Here is a 24,489-nt window from a genome sequence, read left to right as displayed (position 1 = left end):
TTAGGAACTTTATTGTTTTTAAAATGTGTGTCTGTGTGAACCACTTAAAATATGAACAAATATGCAGCATAATCTCACTTTTATTCAGGAGGAAGAGGACGTTTGTAACTGTGACTCCGGGCTCACTTGGCAGAAACACCCCCTGACCCTCCACCCCCCCATCGCAAAATGTAATGCCCGTGAAAAGGGTAGGTGAATGCAGAGTTATATAGAACATAGTCCTGAGAGCACGATTGGAATTGAAAACTAGATATAGTGTATGGTATAAGCTATGCACCAAAAAGTGTGATATAAGATGAACCGGGGCGTGACATATAATATGCAATACATTGTGCGCAATGACAGATTCATTGGAGAGCGAGAGATAGCACAGGTACTAGCGCCTGCTATGCGATATGCGCCTTGGAGTGTAATATGCACAGGGCAGTGTTGTATAACCTAACTAGTCTCTACCGTTGTAATATAAAATATGTGCTGGGGAGTGTAACGTTGCATATGCACTGTGACAAAGATATGGTTCGCAGATTGTAATATGTATGGCATAGTGCTGTGCATTATAACATAGGCATCGAGGAAGGCACGTTAGATGGGGCAATATAACCCGTGTGAAGGCAAGTGTGGCATGACATATTCACGGGGTGGTGTTACAGTGCACATGGGCTAGAGAGTGTCATAGCATACACACTAGCTGGTGGAATACAACACAGAGGTGTGTGGCACTCGGCAGGCACTGGTGGGTGTAACACAGCATTGGGCTCAGCCAGGAGCGCACTGTGACTCTCCAGTGAGGTTCGTCTCCTTTCCAGAGAGTAAAATAAAAAGTATTACACATCCGGCAGTGGATGTGTGTTTTATTAACCATGAGGGGGGTTTCTTGCATAGTTTTAGTCGAATTTTTGTCGAATCCCCTTTGAATGGCTTGGTGTGCGTGTGTATTAAATGTGCCCATCAATAGCTACCCATGTTGGTATAAATAAACGACAAGGGTGTCTACTTGGAGAGTACCCACCTGCGGGGGCGCCGGGATTAGGCACGGTAGGGTGTCAGACACGTCATAGCTTCACTAGCGGTGTAAATACATTCCACGTGGATTCATTGTATGCATAGTCGCCTTTTAATGAATATCACGCAAATCGTCATGGTGATAGGTACATACGGTTTGTCCAGCATGTCCTAGGTGTTTCCATAAATATATTTAAAAATAAAATATTAAAAAACAAAGGTCTGCCCCGCTGGATGGGGTCCCCGGGCCATAAGTGGCCTGAGGAGGGGGGCAACGCAGCCCCCCTCCTAAAGATTTTTTTTTTGTATAAAAAGTCGATGCCCCGGGCCCGATTAAGGTCTTGGGAGGGGGGCCACGCAGCCCCCTTCCAAATTATTTTAAAAAAAATAAAAAAATTAGGGGGCAGGCCCTGGGAGATAGGGTCCCCAGGGCCAATAAATTAGAAATAGAAGGGGGGGCCACACAGCCCCCCTTCTTAAAAAATTAAATAAATAAAAGACCGGTATCGCGCCGGAGGCCATGCTCCCTCCTTGCAGCACTCTGCAAACGCGCCCCCTGGCCAGTTGTAAGTTGGGGAATTTATTCCCCTTCAATACTGAAAGTCCCTGAGGGCCAACTTGCCCAACAGGTATCTCCAGTATGCACCAGGATGCTGCGTTGCAGACAGGTGTGCTGAGGCCATGCCTCTTTTGACGCCTCTCTGCAACGCAGCTCTGTGGCGCTTACTGGAGGTACCTAGTGGGCTAGTTTGACCTTAGGGAACCTTAGACTTCAAGGGGACTTAATCTCTCAACTTAGAACTGCCACAGGGCGCGTTTACACAGTGGTGAAGGGAGGGGACGGGGCCTGAGGTGAGGTGTGCAAACACGCCCTGTGGCACGTTTTCAGTTGGGGAAATAATTCCCTTTCAATCCTGAGGGACCCTGGGGGCCAACTAGCCCACCAGGTGCTTCCAGTAAGCGCCACTGCTCTGCGTTGCAGAGAGGTGGTGCAGGCTGTGCCCCTTTTTACACCTCTCTGCAATGGCGCTTACTGGACGTACCTAGTGGGCTATTTTGCCCCTAGGTACCCTCAGGATTCAAGGGGACTTAATCTCCCAACTTAAAACGGCCACAGGGCGTGTTTACATAGTGGGGAAGGGAGGGGACGGGGCCTGAGGTGACGTGTGCAAACACGCCCTATGGCGCGTTTTAAGTTGGGGAAATAATTCCCCTTCAATCCTAAGGGCCCCTGGGGGCTAACTAGCCCACCAGGTGCTTCCAGTAAGCGCCACTGAGCTGCGTTGCAGAGAGGTGGTCCAGGCCGTGACACTTTTTACACCTCTCTGCAACTCAGCTCTGTGGCGCTTACTGGAGGTACCTAGTGGGCTAGTTGGACCCTAGGGATCCTCAGGATTCAAATGAACTTAATCTCCCAACTAAAAACTGCCACAGGGCGTGTTTACACAGTGGTGAAGGGAGGGGACGGGGCCTGAGTTAACGTGTGCAAACACGCCCTGTGGCGCGTTTCAAGTTGGGAAAATAATTCACCTTCAATCCTGAGGGACCCTGGGGACCATCTAGTCCACCAGGTGCTTCCAGTAAGTGCCACTGCGCTGCGTTGCAGAGAGGTGGTTTAGGCCATGCCCCTTTTTACATCTCTCTGCAACGCTGCTCTGTGGCGCTTACTGGAGGTACCTAGTGGTCTAGTTGGACCCTAGGGACCCTCAGGATTCAAGGGGACTTAATCTCCCAACCTAAAACGGCCACAGGGAGTGTTTACACAGTGGCGGAGGGAGGGGACGGGGCCAGAGAAGGTCATGCTAATCACAGGGGGACCCCAACGCATAGTGTTCCCTAGTGTATGTAGTTGTTTTCACTGTATTCTGAGTGTCTTTTAACATAGCACTGGCTCTAGGACTGGTTAGTCAGACTAAGTTACCACCAGTATCCGTCTGAAAAAGTTGAGGGTACAGGATGATTTTGCAACAAGGCTTCTTTCTGCTCTTCTGTTTGTTCTTTCTGCATGTTATCCTTCTTCCTGCACTGTTCTTCGTCTTTGAGGACTTCTGTTGCTTCTTTCTGCATTTCTTTTTTTTCTTTCTGTACGTTTTTTCTACTTTCTTCACATATCCTATCTCTGTAGGCATAGTTAGAAATTAGCATTTAAAAAACCTTTGAAATTCACTGAAAAAACCATAGGTTTCAGGGGTGTTATAGTTAGCTGGACTTTTCACTCGTACAAAACCATTGAAATTCCCCCTTTATAGTTAGTTCAGCTAACTATAACTCGCGCGCCCGCAATGCACTGCTGATGACGTCACATATTACATCACTCATGACATGGTCAGTGACATCACTCTTGACATCACTGATGACATCTCAAATGACATCACTCATGACATCACTGATGACATCATCCTTGTGATAGAGTGGCAGACCTTCTCTCACCCTAATATAACCTTTGATACACACATTCAAAAATAGAAGCTAAAATGTTCAAAACAATGGACATACCAATACCAGTTACAACAACCTATTCAGTAATTCTAAGATCCACATACACATCCACTCACTCACCAACAGTCCTATACAGTCACTCATACATCTACTCACTCATCATATGTACTCATCCACCTATACATTCTGTTACACAACGCCACTCATCCATAGAGTTACTCACACACATAGTCACTTATGCTAATAAACATTCAAACATCCATTTACTTGCATATACAGTTATACACACACCACCACACTTACTTCTACAGAAACTTACACATACTTAGTCTTTTAACCCCTTGTGTGCCCTAGACGAGCTGGACTCGTCATGGGCCGCGGTTGCGCTGTGCCCATGACGAGTCCAGCTCGTCATGAACCCCGCCCGCTAATGCAACGGCCGGCACAGGGCGGGGAAAGGGCGTGGCACACAAGGGGTTAAACAATCACTTATAGAAACATATACTTATTCATACAGGAACTCGACCAATCTCTCACTCTCACATACACTCACTTATATACACCAATAGTCACATATACAAGTTTAAAACATATGTACTTACTCATAAAGACACTATTGAGACAGTCATTCACTCACTAACACACCCATGCACACACTCATCCACCCATACAGTCCTGCACACATGCTGTCTTCAACACATACAAACAGTGAGTCACTCATTCATGCACCTATGCACTACGTAATACCCCCACCGAACCATACAGACACTCAGACACTCATACTGATACTCAAAAAAACAACTAATAACCTATATAGACACTCATGTAGCTACTCACCAACCCATGCAGCCACTTATACACAAAGTGAGAGACTGATACAGATATTTACATATTTAAACATTCCTTACTAGGCCATCTTTTCACTAAGATACACTTAATCAGTCAGTTATACAATCAATTTTTAAAAAACAAATAATCCATTTAGACACTTATATACCCATGTATTCTTCCATCGACCTTGAGATATACATATATAAAACACATTTAATTTTCAGAAAAACACACATTCACTGGATGATGTTATCAGTGATGTCATTTTCGATGTCATCAGTGATGTAATATGTGACGTCATCAGCAGTGCATTGTGGGCGCGCGAGTTATAGTTAGCTGAACTAACTATAACGGGTGAATTTCAATGGTTTTGTATGAGTGAAACGTCCAGCTGACTATAACGCCCCTGAAACCCATGGTTTTTTCAGTGAATATATATATATATATATATATATATATGTAGATATATTCACTGAAAAAACCATTGGTTTTAGGGAAAGTTATAGTTAGGCTCAGACTTCACTCATACAAAAAGCGGTCAGAAAATGTAACAACCAGCAAAAAACAAGAAGAGGGAGATGGAATCGCAAGTGAATGAAAGTTCGGAAACCACTCAAACTGTAATCAATTTAGCTAACATAGACTTGAATAAAGCCGAAGAACAACTCCTTGCTTTGGGTCTCTCATTTTGTAAGAAATCCAATTTTAATTACACAAATACAAGAATTGATGTTTTCCGCTCTGTGAGAAAATTACAATTGAAGAAATATAAAGCTTTGCAACCACAATATTTGCGACCACAATACACCAAAACAGGGGGTGAAACCCAGTTGATAGATTGCTCATCTCCTGACGCTATTAGAAACCCTACATGAATTACAGGAAGAGAATGGCAATTCCAACAGTCAAGCAAACTCTCAAATCTTAGGGGGCGATAGTCAAGAACTTAATAGTGATACAAATGCAGCAAACAGAGGCAAAAGAACTATTCTGTTCAGATTGAAATCAACCTTCAATCCCATAGCACCAAGGGATTCAATTGACGGTTTTAGTGAACAGGTGATAGCAGAGCTCAAGAATTTAAATCACAAAGTGCAAAATACAAAACTAAAAATCAATAAAAGAAATCAAAAATACAATAAATTAATGACAAAACTAAGAAAAAACAACCAGATTGTCATATGGAACTCCGACAAGGAAGGCAGTATAGTCATATGGGCCAAAGAAAACTATATGCAAGAAGCTTTATCCCAACTAAATGATAGAACATGCTACAAAAAAAGCAATGTGTTGGCATTACGAGCAATATACAATGAATTTTATACCAAATTACTTGTGGAAAAGTGCAGGACTGATCACCCTGGATGAATACAAATTCATCAAGAAAGAGAATCCTAGAGTCCCCAATATACATTTCATACCAAAAATTCACAAGGACCCAAAAAGACCGCCGGGAAGACCAATAATTTCAGCGCAAAATAGTATTTTAGAAAATGCATCACAGTACATTGATTTCTAATTACAGGAGCATGTACAGAAATTACCCTTCTATATAAAAGATACTGGTAATTTTATTTCAAAACAAAAGGATTTTATTTGGCAAATAAATTATTTGTTTGTGACATTAGATGTAATGTTACTTTACACCAACATAAACCACAAAGATGGCTTATGAGCATTGGAATTTTATCTGGGGAGAAATTCAACACAAATGTCCCAACATAACACAATGCTAGTCAATATGGTTAACTTCTGCTTAAACAACAATGTATTTATGTTTGACAAATCTTATTATCATCAAATGCGGGGTGTTGCCATGGGTGCCAGCTTCTCTCCAGATATGCGTGTTTACACATGGGCTGGAGGGAGGAGCTGGTGCTAGGCAACATTCACAAATCATATATTGAAAACAATGTGAAACTGTGGCTTCGTTTTATTGACGATTTGTTCATTATCTGGGAAGACACACACTCAAGTGCTACTGAATTTGTCTCTGCCATTAACACCAATGAAATTAATCTGGGTTTTACAGCTGTGATTAGTGACAAATTGTACATTTTGTAGATATTAAGGTATATATTGAGAATGATAAAATCGAAACAAAAATATTCTGAAAAGAGACTGCAGGAAATTCGGTGTTACATTCATCAAGCTTTCACCCTAGACACCTGATAGAAAGCATTTCCTACGGGGAAATGCTTTAACTAAAAAGAATATGCAGCAACCCCAAAGAGTTACACAAAGCACAGCAGGCTAGCAAAAAGAGATTTTTGGAACGTGGCTACTCCAGAAAAACAATAGATTCCACCATTGGCAAAACCACCACCCTAAGCAGATCAACTCTTCTGACATCTAAACATACAAACCCAAGTCACTCTATTCAAAATGATACACCTATGGAGCTGAGATTAATATTGGCATACAGCAAGCAGGACAGAGCACTAAAAAACATCATTAGACAAAATTGGTGGCTAGTCAGAAGTGATCCAGTTCTTGGTCAATCACTACCACAGAATGTAGCTATCACCTACAGAAGAGCCCCTTCTATGAGTCAATGTCTGGTCAAAAGTAGTCTGGAGACAACTGAACATCACACATGGCTCTCACAACATAATAGTTTTGTTAAATGCATGAGCTGCAAAGCTTGTCAGTACGGGATCATTAAAACAACATATGTCATACCGTTTGGCAAAAAGGAATGAAAAATTACAAAGCCATTACATTGTAAAACGGACCACGCTGTATATGTGCTAGAGTGCTCTTTCAACTTAAGATACGTGGTCAGTACCAAATTGCAGGCCCACAAAAGGTTACTACAGCACATACGGACCATAGTAAATCAAGATACAACTTACCCAATGACCCGTCATTTCAAGGAGACACACAAAAGTAAACTTGAACATTTTAAATACTACCTAATTGATGCCGTACCAGTCAATAGAAGGGGAAGTGATAGAGAGGGGTTCCTAAGGAAGCTAGAAACAAGATACATTTTAGATCTAGACTGCAAATTCCCTGGGGACCTTAACACAACAGAAGACCTGTTTACCTATCTTTGATATGATTTCTCCAAGCTTGTAAAAATAGATCAAATTGCTCCAATTTACAAAAAAAAACAAGGGTGGCTAAAACACTAACTAGACTTCTTTGCACTAATAACCTACACTTGCACTTTTTCAAATCATATTCAGGATCAACGATCTCAGCTCATTATTACACTTGACAACTATTGCAAGTCACACATATGACTCGAGTCAAATAGTTGGATTGGAGGACATTAAATGTATAATACAGAAAATCATGTGCTGTACTAAATGTTAACCAATCCATACTATACAATTATTGTGATATTTTAATCTAAATTTTTTTTTTTTAATATTATTTAATAAAGTTTGTCGATTTTTAAATGTCAAGACCCAATGAGTCTGTTTATACGTACTATAAAATTCATTCAGTATGTCTTCACTGTCTATGATAAATTGCTTTTTTGATTTTACACGTGTCACGTTTAAAGGGAAAAAATCAGAGCAGCGTTTGTCATGTGATCAAGGTCTGGATGGATCGAAACGCGTAATGGCTGACAAATAAAGAATATATATATGTATATATATTCACTGAAAAATACAAAGGCTAAAGGAACATTATAGTTAGGCTCGGACTTCACTCATACAAATCAGTGAAAATCAGCAGTTATACTTGCCTGAGCTAACTATAATGTATGCCCCCACAATGCACTGCTTATGACATCACATATTAGATCACTGCAGGGGGCTGCCTGCAGTGATCTAATATGCCTTAGGAAGGTGGCAGTCCCTGTGGCTGCGTGGGAGGCACGAGCCCCCCACAAATGTTTTCAAAAAATAAATCCCCAGGGAGGTGACTGTCCCTGGGACTGTGTGGGTCCTGTGTTGCCCACTGCAATTAATGAACATGGTTCATGGTTCACGAAGGTGGCGGTCCCCGTGGCTGTGGGGGCCAGCGTGGGCCTCCACATATATTTAGATATGGGTGGGCCAGGTCCCAAGGGCCTAATTAAAAGAAGCGTGGGAGCCTGCGCTTCCTTTTTTGAAAAAGTTTTGGAGGTATTCGCGGACCCAACATGCCATGTGCGACCTCCTCAGCGGGCATAGGGGGTCAGAGCTTTTCTACCCTGCACCCCTTTCTTAATTCTTTATGTTTTTGAACCTTTTTCCTTGGGACTCAGTTCAACCGAGTCACAAGATTGCACCGAACACTTTCTGGTTGGAACTGTTAGTAGCCAATCAGACCGCAGGCTCGAGATCGAGACAGTTTGAAGATCCTCTGCGGCCATATTTGTATAGCTGAGAAATGTTTGCATTACTACTGAACAGATTTACACCATTTAACAAAAAGCGTGCCCTCTGAACCAAGAGCTACCTTTCTGCCAAATTTGGTGTAAATCTGTTCAGCAATTCGGGCTGTAGCTGCGTCAACTGTTTCCAATGGGAATTAACATGGAGAAAAAGTCTCCCCCCACTTCTTCTCAGCCCCTGTTTGACAAATCACCCCAAAATTTTCAACAAAGCAGCTGACCTGAGTGGGCCATTAGGTTTGAAAATGTCACGAAGATTCGTCAAACAACGCCAAATATATCGGCAAATAAAAAAATGCTTTTCCTTTGGAAACTAGGACCTAACTATAACTACCTACCGGTGACTGCCAGTATGTAAGATATATATTTTATATATATGAACATGTAAAATATTTATATTTTCTGGTATGGAGTACATATTCTGCACCATGGGTTGTCTACACTGATTGTTCTACTTTATCATGATGATGTTTTGAAATTATATATCACACTGGCAAGATAATTTGTGTCCTGTCTCTCATTCATGGTTGTAGTATCATTCCTACAGTGATATGGTCTCATTGATGTGATAGAGCTGGTTTAAAGTGTTGCCCACATGACCGTTGTGTTTGTATTGCATATTCAACATGAGTTCAGGTTTGGGTATAATGATCGGTACTTGTTCTTTTGATTATGAATATAAGACCCCAGGGGGCATATGTATCAACCGAATTTTTAATCGCAAACGCTGCGATTTGCAAAAAACAGCGTTTGCGATTAAAAATTCGCAAAACGGGATGTATGAGGCAAAATCTCATCGCAAAATTAAGGAATCGCTAATTTAGAGATTTCTTAATTTTGCGTAAGCATTTAAGAAATCGCAAATTACTATTTCTTAAATGATATGTAACACGCACCAAAGCATTGCGAATTATCCTTAAGAAATCGCAAATTACCACCAACTTCTAGTTGGTGGTAATTTGCGATTTCTATTAAAAATGCACTTTTTGGAATTTTACAAAGTGCCACGTGGCGCACATACATGCCCTTAGGGCATGCATGTGCGCCATATGCGCACACATGCTCATTTCAGTGGTGCATCAGGGTGTCATCATGACACCCTTGCACCTTTGAAATTATTCTCAAATTGCGATTCGCAAATTGCGAATCGCAATTTCAGAATTACTTCCCATTCATTCCTATGGGTCTCCTGGCCCATAGAAATGAATGGGAAGGTATTCCTTAATTGCGATTTCGCAATTTGCTAATCGCAATTAAGGAATTTTAAGAAATTGCAAAAGTTTTGCGATTTTTTAAATACATCCCGTTTTGCAATTCTCAAATAGCGATTCTTTAAAAATCGCTATTTGAGAATCGCAAATGGAGATGTTGATACATATGCCCCCAAGTCCCTGCAGTACCCATTGTGCCACCCACCTAAGTGTCTTTTTAAACATGCATCAGCCCTGCCATTGCAGCCTGTGTATGGAATTTAAACTGCCATTTCAACCTGGTAATTAAGCCTTTTGCAAGAACTAAACCTCCCTTTTAATATATATAAGTCACCATTAGGATAGGCCCTAGCAAGCCCAGTGTGCAGGGTGCAGTGTATTTAAGTGGTTGGACATATACTTTTAAGTTTTAAATGTTCTGGTAGTGAAAAACTCTTTAGTTCATTTTTTACTACTGCAAAGCTTACCTCTCCCTTAGGACAACATTGGGCTACCCAATTGTTTTAATAAGTGATACATTTGAATTGAGGAAGTCGGAATGTAGAGTTTGATGTCTAAAGATTTGTATTCTAAACCCCTTTTTAATGGTAGAATCAGATTTGGGGCCATATGTAGGTGGCATACAATTTACCGATTCTTAAATAACGAATTTTACCGATTCGGTATTTAAGAATCGGTAAATTGTATGTAGGTAATAATTCGGTAAATGTTACCGAATTGGAGAAATTCGGTAATTACCGAATCGGTATTTACCGATTCGGTAATGAGGCATACCTTCCCATTGATTTCTATGGGCCTCATTACCAAATCGGTAAATACCGATTCGGTAATGGGGGGAACACATTCAAGGGTGGCAGGGTGTCACATTGACACCCTGTTGCACCCCTGATTCCTGCATGTGTGCACATGTGGCGGACATACATGCCCTAAGGGCATGTATGTCTGCCACATGGCACTCTTATTTCAGCAAAATATTGCTTTTTGCAATGTATTTGGTATTTATCACCAACCTATATTTGGTGGTAAATACCGAATTCTAATTCCTACACAACACTCATTAAAGTGTTTCCTACATCTCATTTCAGGATTCGGTATTTACCGAATCGGTAATTTTACCGATTCGGTAAATTACCGAATCCTGAAATATGCCCCCTACATAGCAAATGCCTAAATACCGGTCAGTAACGGGATATTTACCGAAAATCAGCCGTTACCGACCGGTATTTGGCTTCCTACATATGGCCCCAAATATCACAATTCTGAAAATATCCCTTTTAGAAAGTTGACACATTTTTGCCCTAACCATTTGGTGCTTGCGGCCTGTCTCCTGGGACACATGACTAGATGTAGCTGGCAGTTGGTCTTTCTGCATTACTCTCAGACAGAAAGATAAAGGGGGAATAGGTGTTGGCAGGGTGGACCATCTCTGACTTGATTGGGGCAGGAGCTATCACCTACCACGCTTGCACATCACAAAGACTCTACCTGAGCACACTCACAAAGGGGTTGACACTAGTCTTTTGTGCCCCCCGACAAGCTGGGGCCAGGACGGGGAGGCAGGAAATTCCAAACACCTCTGAGAGTAGAAACCTTTAGAACCTTCAACTACTTCAATGCTGAAACCAGGTATAAATATTGGTCTCTCAGACCCAACTCTTCAGTACACCTCTGAACCTGTGCTGCACTGCAAGGAGGACTGATACTCCACTGCCCTGCTGCCTGAGTGAAAAGGACTCGAATTGCATCTTGAACTCAGGGCCACCAACGTGACTCCAAGGGTTAGTTGGCTGGCCTCCTCATCAGAGCCTCATGTTCAGAAAAGGCTCCAATCACTTAGAATCCAGCACCTGGACTCGTACTGCTGTGAGTCTTGCCCCCCCACCAAGTGGTTCCCACCAGTCCTGGACTCTTGCAAGTGGGCCTGAAGGTGCTCTGCCAGGACATTTATGGTCCAAGCAGAACCAGTGCAGCACGACGCATCACCTCGCAGCTCCGCATCGGAACCGCCATTGCACGACACATCCTCAGACTCAGGACCCCACAGCTCTTCGGGACTGCTGCTTGTTTTGAAGCCATGACAATCACATCTTGAAATTATAATTGCTATTTTTTTCATGTGTAAGGTATGTATTAAATTACACATTAAACATTAGCTAAATTAATTGTTCCAGTAACAAAATGTGAGCCCTTGAATTAGAACAACACAGTATATTAAAGGGACATGTTATGTAGAATATCCGGTGCTTCTCGTAGATAAATACTATCTTGGCTAAAATTATGGGGCCATTCTTGAGCAGATATACATCAGTTCTGAGGTTTTCCTGTTGCTTTTCTCATTTGAATCATTCTTAGAAGCAGATGAGAAGCACCTGTGGTGAGGCCCAGAGATAATAAAGGATTTCTTTAAGTCAGATTAACTTGGAATAATGTCTAAGGTGTTTCTTTCACAATCACTGATTTACATATATATTTGGGAGCAGCTAGGCAAGAGCATTTCATTGCATAGCACTTATTATCCATGTTAATTGCAAAACTACACTGTCAGTAAGAAAGTAGATTTTTACACATGCACATATGTATTAGGGTGATACAAAAAGCATGTAGCAATGCATATATTTCATGGTATGTGTGGTGATCAACTGATACCAGCAATATAATTGCCTTCTTCATAGCTGTAGGGATTGAACCAGCAAGTCCTCTTTTTAACACTGTTTCAAATTATTAGCTGCTGGCATGCAGACTTTTTATATATTTGCATTTGGACAACCAAATCTGGTGGTATACAGAAACAATGAAAAATCTTGTGCTATGTTGAACCCGTGGGACTCACAAGGTTGATTATATTGTAACTTTTATGATAAAAATGTGTGTTTTTAATTACATAATTTTCTCTGAATGCTGCAACAAGGTGATCGATTCAATGCGTTAATTAATCAGCCACTGGTACTCCAGTCTATCATTTTCCACCCACCATGCCACCTCAGTTAGTATCTAGCCAAATGTCTCAACCCTGCTCCAATAGGAACAGTCCACCCCAAACTGCCAGACCACGTCCTCCATGAACACAAGCAACCCAAAATGTTGTGAATTGATTTGATTAGATTTGGGGCTTTTGAATAATGTGTAGTACACAAATGTCATCCGAAGACACTGTATAACATATTACCAAGTCCCTAGACAATTACTCCACATTTCTTTACATGTTCATATGCAATTGTTGTTCATGCCATTGTAAAGCATGTATGATAGTCAGCCATCACACTTAAAGTTTTATTTTCTGAATCTGAGCAGGATGCATGCCACAACATCAAGTGGCTAATTATTTGTCCCATCATGTTATCAGAATAACAAGTACCATAATCCCATTATTTACAATAAACAGCACAGAAGAAATTGTACAAACCTGGCTCAATTACATCAATATTGAAGGCTCAATACCCCAACTTTCACTGAATGCCATGTCACTTTGATTCACCCTGGACAACAACCTCACTCTCAAGAAATGCACTGCTAAAGACACAGACAGCTCTCCCTTCTAAAGAAAGTGAAAGTATTTCTTCCCTAAAGCTACTTAGGAACTGCTGTTCAAGCCTTCATACTCTTGCGTGTGAATGGTGGTAATAGCCTGCTCTATCACCTCCCAGACTCCACACTGGCACCCCTTAAGGGCATTCTATATGTTGCAGCGCATCTCATCCAGCAGCTGAGGAAATATGATCACATCACCCCCATCCTGATGGAACTCTATTCCCTGCCCTTGCATCATTGTTAAAACCAAAATATATCACAACATCAAACCCTATTTGCCTAACGATGGAACCAGGAAGTCGGAATCCAAAATGGAGAACAATGCTTTAGTTGGTGTCTCTTCTAGTCAGGTTACCTCCAAAAATGTTAACCTGTGTTGGCTCTAGTTTCTTCAATTTATAGATGAAGTCATAGAGAACATTCTGAATGCGTAGTGTTCAAGTCAAGATTCAGTGAGATATATACACATATGTACATTTAAACATGCCTCTTGATCCTAACATCAGTATACAATTCCAATGTATGTGTTGTGCCTTGCTAATTAAATATGCTTGTAGGGAAACCCCTAAGAAGATGTGGACCTTTCAACCCATATCATTAGTACAAAGGGTCTACCCAGGACAAAAGAGGTGCCATCGATTATGTCAACCTCTAGTGAGTAACCAATACCCATATCAGACATGTCCGAGCCGGGCCATTTGGTGTCACTACCAGGGTGAATCAGTAGTAAAGCTGAAAGTGTGCTACCAACCAGATATATTAACCAAAGCCGCACACTCGCGTGTAGTGAATCCAAGAGATCCTCACTGTGTCTCCAACGACCCCAGTAATGTCACCATGTGGCCATGCTCGACCTCGCAGGCCACAAGGTGGAGTCCCAGAGCGAGGTTTCTTTTCTGAACATTACTACTTCCATCTTTTGTGCATCCAGGACATTACCAGACTGCAAACTAAGCAGCGTAATGAAGAAAAAACAAGTCAGTGGGACTTTACAATCTTTGCACCGGCTGCTATTCCTAGTGAGTTGCAATTTGTGGCCTACCTCATTAATATTCATGAGGTAGGTCAAATTATGACCCACTAGGAATCAGTAATTTGTGAACTGACCTATTAGTACACAGGTTGATTAACAGATTACCACATTGGTCACAAAAATATTGGTCGCAATTTGTGACCAGTATTTTGCGACCAGTTCTTAGTACATCTAGTACTGAATGATAGTTGTGAGTATACTTCCAGAAGGGTTTTTCTAAGAAGTGTCGTAAATAAAATATTACGCTCTCAGAATTTCAGTATATTAATAAGATCATGCATAAAGCAAGAGGCTGAGTCTGTGGTATCAGGTTCAAAAAGGGCTTTATTCCAATAACTCGAGTCAAAGGGAGAATATTACCATCACCACAAGGGATCTGGAAGGGACTCAAAAGTATTCTCAAAACATTATTCACAGAGTACAGTATATATACATCGGAAACGAAAAGAGCAAAAGAGAGTGAGATAAGAGCATGTGGGCGTGTAAGTAGGTGTGAAGGTGGGCGTCCATGTGGGCGTCCACTTGATGATAATGGGTAATTTGTCATAGGTGGGTGGATACCTGGAGGGGGTTGCATGATCTGCTGGAATTGTACTGGAACTTTGCCTTACTTGTGCTCAACTCGAGTATGACGTGTAACTGACATGGGGAGGGGTTGCTATGCAACCGGGAAATCTGGAAGTGAGGCCTTCAGTGAGTGAGGCCTTCAGTGTCAGGACGACCAGCACATCTTGTTTTATCTGATATCTGATGTCTGGAGTAAGGACTGATTTGTGACATAGGTTGCTCATCACCAAGAGCCGATGTGGCATCTATTTCTTCATTTACTTCATTTACTGCAGAGGCCTTACATGGGGGCTATGGGCTTTTTACTGGCGTGAGCTTTGCAATCTCACAAACAGAGACAGAAAGGCTAGGCTTTCTCCTTTGCTGATCCCTCCTTCTCCAGGCAGGAATGCGGCTCTGTAGGAGTAAGCAGATAACCGTGCACAATACTGTCTCGGCACCTTGTGACAGGGCCCCTTTGGCTGAGGCCCAAGTGTGTAAGGCTAAGGATACGCAGCTGCAGCTTTCTGAACGCCTGAGGCCTGAAACCTCTGTTCGGGTCTAGCTGAGCCACAAACACGGGTTTTTTATGTGGTGCAGGAAAACATGATGCAAAACGTGTAGGCCTCAATACAGATTTGTCGTTTCTCTCATGGGGGACTGAAGGATGGCATTATAGCATAAGCATCATGATATAAAGGCCATGAAGGGGAAATGTATAGGTTACATGCATGTGCACATAAGCGTTGGGGGGGCACATGGGGACATATAGGCCTCATAGATTTTTATTTTCCTCAGAAGGACATTCTGAACTTACATTTGCCATGACCAACAAGTGCAAAAGTAAAATTGGCACAGACAGATGAGTGCCTCATTTTAACTCTTGTACTAGTTAGTTCATATAAACGCATCACAAATGATTATTCAGCAAAAAGGTCATGGACACCAATTCACCAAAAGGCAAGCAGTAGAGGAGGTGATATAACACACCATTTGACCGTATTGTCACCACAGGAAGTGGTATCTAGGGCCCAATTTATCAAGGGGTTGCATTGCTTTTGAACCGCTCAACGTTGTGCATGCACAACACAACCACAAAATGCGATTTAGCAAGCCACACAAGGCCACTTTAATGGCCCTGAATGGCTTGATAAATCCAGAGAAACGCCATGCAGCATCATTTTCTGCATTGTGTTACTCTGCCACAGGGACGCATTCCATGGACATTGCGTGGTTGTTCCCATTACTGGTAGACCTGGGAATGCGCCAAAGTCTATGTCTTTCCAGGGAAGCAATAACGCGGAAGAAATATCTTTATTTCCTCTAGTTGCTTCCTCTTTCCATGTATGCTGCATTCTGCAGCATACATAGAAAGAGGAAAATGCCTCCGGGGATTGTTTTTGTGCAGGAAGGTGCCCCTTCCTGCACAGAGACAACCCTCCGTGTAACACAGGCACTCTTGTGCAATGGTACAAGGGTGCTGCGTTTGCACTTGGCAGCCAATTGTGTGCAAGCGCCGAAAAAAGGCAGGAATACACCATATTGTGATAAATACGACGCATTCCTGCTCTTGTGATGCAGCACAGTGCAGCACGATGACTTGCTGCGCTCTGCTACGTTTTGTTAAATATGGCCGTTAATGATCTGTTACTTAATGGTGTCCTACGAATCGATGTAACATGATATTTTGCTCTGTTGATCTCCCAAGAGCATTGAAGTAAAAAACCATGTAAGGCATGGAAGAGTGATAAAAAACAATTTCATTTATAAAAGCAACAACGACCCTCATTAGGAGTAAAGAAATAAATGCTGATTCTGGAGCAAACATGAAGTTGTACAGGGATTGGAACTCCAAGTTGTGTGATAATTGTCACAATCTTGCGGGTTTCCCCTGATAAAGTCCAGCAGGTGAAATCTGCCAAAATCTAGAAGGAAAAAAGGGCTAAAAGAAAGACAAAATATGCAGAGGAAAGGAAAGAATGACAAGGAGTTTGAAAAGAATATATTAGAACATACTACGAGTCAACGATATTGGATTTAACAGCATGTTTATTGTCCAGGACAGGGTGATCAGATAATTTTTTGGGGGACAAGATGATCCAAGAAGTTGGTTCACAGACCCCAACATTCCTTAAAAACTTCAAAACTCACCAAAAAAACTAGATACAAACTCTCCTGGAATTTTCTAGTAGACTACAGCTTTTTTTCAAGCAAAGGGGCTTTTTTGGGCTTCACGCATTGAAGCTAAGCGAGTGTAAATGTTTGGGCCTGCAAATCCACTCCAGTCATCTTAAAATTTGGAAGAATTGTGGGTTGGAAGTATTGGGGCATTTTATTATTTAGGAAAGAGTGATCACTTGGCAGGAAGTACAAATCAGATGTTGTGATCGCAGTTAGCCTGTCTTTTTTGAATATTTACAAATTGAACATTTTATGAACAAAACTAATCTTTTATCTTGTGATGTTCCAACTACATTGGCAACTGCTCTATTTATTGCTAACGTTAGAGGGGTGGGCAACTGGTATCGGCTACCACGCTCCCAAGACGAATCGGCATTGGTCGAGAAGTTTTTGGAGAATGTAATCCAGGAGACCCAATGTTCCTTCTCTAGTCTGGAGTGGCAGGCTGTATCCCTAACAGGTAGCCAATTTTATAAGAATGGCATTTTTGTCCAGTTGGTTTTATTTATTTTACCCCCAAGGCGTTGAATAAAATCCATCCTGAGGTGGAGAATAAGTGTTTTCGCTGTTTGGCTGAAAGTGAAGGAGGATGGAGACATACATTCTTCATCTGTTCAAAACTAGGGGTGTTTTGGGATAAGATTTTTGTAGCCATAAGTCGGGCATTCCAGAAATCACTTGACCCAACATTGAGGCAGCCCTCTTTGGTATAACGAGCCTGGAGGCTAATCTGTCAAAATCAGAGAGGACATTTTTAGCTATCTCGACTCTTGTCGCTCGCTCCTTAGTTCTACAAAATTGGAGATCAACAGAAGCTCCTTCATATGAGAAATGGTTAAAGAAGATAAAGCGTACCAGGACCTTTGAAGAAGCTCATGCAATGCACGTGGGAGCAATTAAAACGTTACTGTGACTTGGAAATACTTAACTGCTATCGAAATTTAAGCCAGGTCGTTTTTTTTGCACTTTAGCACTTTAGAAACCCAGAAGATTTTATTCTACATAGTCACTCGTAAGATGGGGAGAGAACGAACATTTTAAAATGAATTTAAAGTTATATGGGAGAGTACTGCTGGTCGGCTTATGACAAGAATTGTTTTTAACTTGTATACAGATCTTTTTACGGCTGTATTACATTAATTCAATTGAAAAATTTGCCCATGTCAGTTTAAGCTTGGTTAATATGTATTTAATGAGATGTTCAGGCACCGTTCTCTTGTAACTTATATGTCTTTGCTTATTTGGCTTTTATCCTTGTTGCTCTACTCAATAAAAAAAAATAAAAAAATTTAAAAAGAGTTTGAAAAGAATACTTCCTATAGAGTCATGGTCAATATGTTTCTGCCCTTTTGGTGGCCCAGACGTGGTTCAGAGGCATTTGTCAGGACCAAAAAACAATATTGTCACTGTGCGATCAAATATGTGAAAAAAAAATGTACTGGCCACTGGAAGCACCAAAATAAAATTGAGTTTTTGCATACCAGGAGACAGTTTTATCTTAATCACTCCTTCCCTACTTACATATAAATGAGACAGCACTCTTCACCGCACCTAAACATCTTTGCTCATCTCACTTAAAACCCCTCTGCTCCTCTCTTTTTGAGAGTCGTAGCCCACACCAGGCACCCCGTGGTGCAGGTGTGAGGAGAGAACCCTATGATGAAGCATGTAACCCAAGGGTGAGTTAGGGTTCTTGAACCATAATGCCACCAAGATACGCCTGGAACACAACATCACATAATCAGGTGCAACCATTCTCACCAATTTGCTTTATCAACTCTCACTCACATACATCTGTCTTTTTTCCAGGTGCCTCTCTTACTTGTTTTTCATGGTCTCTGTCACTTGTCTCTCATCTCTCTGTCTCACTCCTTCTTCCGTCTATCTCACCTTTCTCAGTTTCTGTTTCTCAGTTTCTGTATTATCTCTCTATTTCTCCCATACCCCCTCAGCTCTCTGTCGTTTTATCACCCATCCGTCTCTTTCTCACCTATCTCAATGGTCCCTGCTGACTATTACCATGCTCTCCATTGTCTCATACTCTTTCTCAGCTGCTTCGTTATTGCACATTTATTTCTTACCTGTCCGTCCTCTCCACTTTTTTTAGTGTATTCTTCCTAACCTATCTTCCCAATCCCACTTTTTCACCTGTCTCTCATCTCTTTCTCTGAGGGATCTTTCACAACGGTCTCACAAACTGTCTCTTTTTCAGAAGACTGCCTTCTGTATCACAGCTGTCTCTTACCCATCAGTCTGTTCACCACCTCTTTCTCACACGTGTTACTCTCGCTCTTTCTGCCTCTTAGCAAGCTCGTTTTCATCTGTTGTTCCAGTCTTCATGTCTTCATCTCATTCACTTCTCTTCCTGGCTATCACACCTGTCTATTTTACTCACATCGGTCTCCTCCTCTCTGTCTCTCAACTATTATCCTCTCTCACACACATACAGAAAGACACACCAGCCTTCCTATTTGTGTTACTCTACTCTTTCTCTGCAATACCCTCTTCCTCTGTTCTTTCCACGACTGCTGCCCATCTTCGCCTATCCCTTGTCTCTCGCTGTCCTTCTGATGTATTTCTTCGCCCCCACTAACTCAGGGAATATCAAAGGAATTCTTTTGCAAGTGTGTTACTTTCTGTTGTGATCACACTGCATATTGTTTTTCATGTCTTCAGGCGCTGCATGTGTACTTCAGACGCAAATACTTGGCCATGTATGGTGTCATTTGAAGTTCACATGATCACAACATTGTGTTCCAATGTAGCCATGAATACATTTATTTAATTAAACAGACAGCCAGGTGTCCCTGTTTCCTGCTAACCACAGAAAGTGAGCAGGGCTCATCAGAGCATTTCTTTATTTATCTTTTATTTGTGCCACATCTATTTGCACCCTTTGAGGCCTGCGATCACTAGGGCAGTGTCCGGGTAAAAAGGGACAAGCTAGTGGTAGTAGCTGCTACGATACGCCTTCTCAGGTGAGGAGGAGATAGATTTGTTTTTCTCTTCGTTACTTCCTCTTTCTAAGTGCGCTGCATTCTGCAGTACACAGAGAGAGAGGAGTATGCCTCTCAGCATTGTTTTTGTGCAGGACGGTATGCCTTCCTGCACAAAAACAATCCTGCATGCAATGCAGGCACCCTTGCATCATGCTGCAAGGGTGACTCCACTGGTGCTAGGCTGCCAAAAGGGCGCCAACGCGGGGGAAAGGCAGGCATGAACCGTATTGCCTTCTATATGGTGCATTCGTGCACTTTCCCTGTCACGCACTGCAGCGCAGCAAGGTGACTAGCTGCGCTGCCTGACATCCTCGTAAATAGGCCTCTCAATTTCATTCTCGCAAATGAACTTCAGGTCCAACACGTGATCACATTACACCTTCCTTAACCCTCTAGTTCAGCACATACGTGCCTCAAGTGTAGCCAAATTACACCATTTCTACATCCATTGGGTATTGCTTATACAGTTAGCACACTCATTGGGCCCGATTCACAGAACTAACTTAAGACAAAATCCTAAACTTACTACCATTTTGGTATTCACAGAAGGCACTTACTCATTTTGGTATTCACAGAAGGCACTTACTCATTTCGGTATTCACAGAAGTTAGGAGTCCTAACTTTAGGACTCCTAAATGCCTTCTGTGAATACCGAAAGTCTTAAAATTAGGATTTTTCTCAGTTTAGTAGTAGTATAGTTAGGACTCCTAACTTTAGGACTCCTAAATGCCTTCTGTGAATACCGAAAGTCTTAAAATTAGGATTTTTCTCAATTTAGTAGTCCTAAGTCTAAATTTAGGACTACTAAATTGAGAAAAATCCAAATTTTAAGACTTTCGGTATTCACAGAAGGTATTTAGGAGTCCTAAAGTTAGGAGTCCTAACTATACTACTACTAAACTGAGAAAAATCCTAATTTTAAGGCTTTCGGTATTCACAGAAGGCATTTAGGAGTCCTAAAGTTAGGAGTCCTAAACTTAGGACTACTAAATTGAGAAAAATCCTAATTTTAAGACTTTCGGTATTCACAGAAGGCATTTAGGAGTCCTAAAGTTAGGAGTCCTAACTATACTACTACTAAACTGAGAAAAATCCTAATTTTAAGACTTTCGGTATTCACAGAAGGCATTTAGGAGTCCTAAAGTTAGGACTCCTAACTTCTGTGAATACCGAAATGAGTAAGTGCCTTCTGTGAATACCAAAATGAGTAAGTGCCTTCTGTGTATACCAAAATGGTAGTAAGTTTAGGATTTTGTCTTAAGTTAGTTCTGTGAATCGGGCCCCTACTCTTGACAATGTCCCAGCCTCCTCCCCACCATCTCACTTCCATTTCAATATCACCAGACCAGTGTGCTCCGCGGTCCACAGTTTAAAATTATTACCAGGACCAATCTATGGTGGAACTGTATTTAGCCAAGGGGAATTCAGGATTGAGTAATATTCCTCATTCCAATGGGATGAAACTCCAGGCAGACATAGCTTCATTTTCCTGCAGTGCACTGTCACCCGTCTTCAGCGCAGCCCATAGACCAGGTTTCACAATAAATAAATACTATGTATATGAAACAACTCCTTTCCTAAAAAGCTGATTTGCCTATCACTTCCTCTACAATCCTTTGTATCTTGCACGTCGTGCTAGCATGACCATTACTTTCATAGCGACCATCTATCAAGGGTAAGCAATGACTTCTTTGATATATACCTTTCTTTTGCAACATCAGGGACATACGAGCCGTATCAATAGTCAAATAAAATTTTGATTTATAACTCCATAAAAACCCAATACTGTAATTTATAGGAGAGGATCTGAAATATTACCCTCAGGTAAAGCATGCATTCTACTTCTATACCTGTGTCTTTTTTGTAATTCTTGCTACGCTTTCTTTTGATAGCATTGAAATTCAATAAACACTACATTGAAAATTATAAATGTTGCAAAAAAAACGTTTAGCTCGCTTATTTGTTCTAAAAGCCTCTATATGGAGCAGTCACAGAATAATGACAGAACATATCTTCTGATGTTGCAAAACTGTCTTTACTTAAGAATGGATATCAGAGCTCAACGTCCAAGAAGATCAACGGTGCAGGGAAGTATTCTAAAGCTCAGCTCCCTTTAATCAAGGGGGAAATGGCTTCCTGCTAGAATATGTCCATCAGACCAAAACCCATTCCCAGGTAAATCCTCTAGAATAGTACTGCAATCCTCTCTTCTAGTGGTGGACGTCATACATATAGAGACTGAGGGCCCGATTCACAGAACTAACTTAAGACAAAATCCTAAACGTACTACTTTTGGTATTCACAGAAGGCATTTAGTAGTAGTAAAGTCAGGATTTTGTCTTAAGTCTGTCTTAAGTCTGTCCTAAGTTTGTCTTAAGTTTGTCTTAAGTCTGTCTTAAGTCTGTCTTAAGTCTGTCCTAAGTTTGTATTAACCCTGTCTTAAGTCTGTCTTAAGTGTGTCCTAAGTTTGTCTTAAGTCTGTCTTAAGTCTGTCTTAAGTCTGTCCCACTACTTTTGGTATTCACAGAAGGCATTTAGTAGTAGTAAAGTTAGGATTTTGTCTTAAGTTTGACTTAAGACAGATTTAAGACAGACTTAAGACAGTCTTAAGACAAACTTAGGACAGAATTAAGACAGACTTAAGACAAACTTAGGACAGACTTAAGACAGACTTAAGACAGACTTAGAACAGACTTAAGACACAATCCTAACTTTACTACTACTAAATGCCTTCTGTGAATACCAAAAGTAGTAAGTTTAGGATTTTGTCCTAAGTTAGTTCTGTGATTCGGGCCCAGAGTGTAGGCAGGGAGCTAGAGATTTGGTAATGAGAAAGTCTTTCAGGTGTGATCTGGGTTCACTAATTCCCTCCTTCTAGATCAATCCTTGAACACTCGACCTACGTACCGTGTCTGGACTACTATTTTACCCAGAGTTTGAGGAAACGTTTGTCCAAAATAGACACGACTGCATGGTTTATACAGCCATCAATGCATGCCTTAATAAGAGAATATAAATTCATGGGGTCAAATCAGGTGTACACAGGGTTCTGCTTTCTACCCTTACATTATACCTGGTAAGCAGGGAACACTAGTGCAATGTGCATAGATGTACTTTTTGTACCTAGTGGAACAAACATTCAGACAAATACCTGATGCACATTCTTGGGCAGTGCAAATTAACCTCTACTTTGTCATTTCAGAAACAATCATTGACAATGAGACTAGATTTGAGGTGGATATTTCATAATCATACATTATAGGTCACCTGTATGCAAGACAGGTACGCAAAATGAGAATCCTGTGCTACAGTAGGTGGGAGGAGATTACAATGTGATTCTATGCACTTTTATTAATCAGATCTAAAGACCCAAGTGTTCAATAGTTTTTTAAAGCAAATCTCGTTTTCAATGCCAGAGAAAGAAACAGGAAAATCATTCCAAAGTGTTATGGACATTGAGGCACAGGATCGTTCACCTTTCCTCACCCACTTGATCCTAGAAATTGTTAACAGTTGTGGATTTGACGATCTGAAATCCCTGGTAGGACAATAATGTTTTACATGCTCAAACAGATACTCAGGACCCATACCATAAAAACCCTTGAATGTAAGGACTCAGCTTTTAAACTGAATTCTCTTTTTCACTAGGAGTCAGGCTAGGAATCTGAGATGTCGTGTTATATGTTGAAAATGTGGTATCTTCAAAATCACCTGGCTGTGGAATTTGCACCAGTTAAAGCAGCTTACCCAAACACTGAGAAAGATCAAAGTAAAGTGACTTAGCATAATCTAATCTGGTTGTAACCAGAGTATGCACAACTGTCTTTCACGCTGAGACAGGCAAGATGTTCAAAAATCTCTTTAAAGAGCATAACAAAGAAAAAGAGGTGCAGTAGTGGACAATATGGGGACAGAAGGATAGCGGTTGTTCATGATGCCCTTGGAGAGACAAATATCTATACTTGGCTGTTGGACAGAAACATCCGACCCCAATGGCATTGGGACAGATGACAGTAGCACAAAAATGCTGGCAACGCTTTGTATGTTTTGTACCGCTTTGTTCGCCATAAGTTGGCAGGGTATGCTCAGACGTGAGTCCCTTGCTCACTTTGCCACTGGATTCAAGCAAGCCTGGCTGAAGACGGCTGAAATGCTAGAAACCGGTCCTAGGAAGCTTGTTTCCGGTCCAGGGAAGGCATGGCTTGGCAGTTCGGGCTGGACTGTTCCCATGAGGCACAGGGTCAGACTGATTTGCATATGGCCATGTCTGAACTGGGGTGGCAGAGTGAGCTAAAGAACGGTGATGGATCAAACCCAGATCTGTTGACTGGGTGTGATTGTTTGATTGGTTCTGATGCTCCGTCCATCACCACCCCCTTTTGTACC

The sequence above is a fragment of the Triturus cristatus genome, chromosome 6 (assembly GCF_964204655.1).
Source record: "Triturus cristatus chromosome 6, aTriCri1.1, whole genome shotgun sequence".
NCBI classification, from domain to species: Eukaryota; Metazoa; Chordata; class Amphibia; order Caudata; family Salamandridae; genus Triturus; species Triturus cristatus.
Note: the sequence above shows the minus strand (reverse complement) of the source record.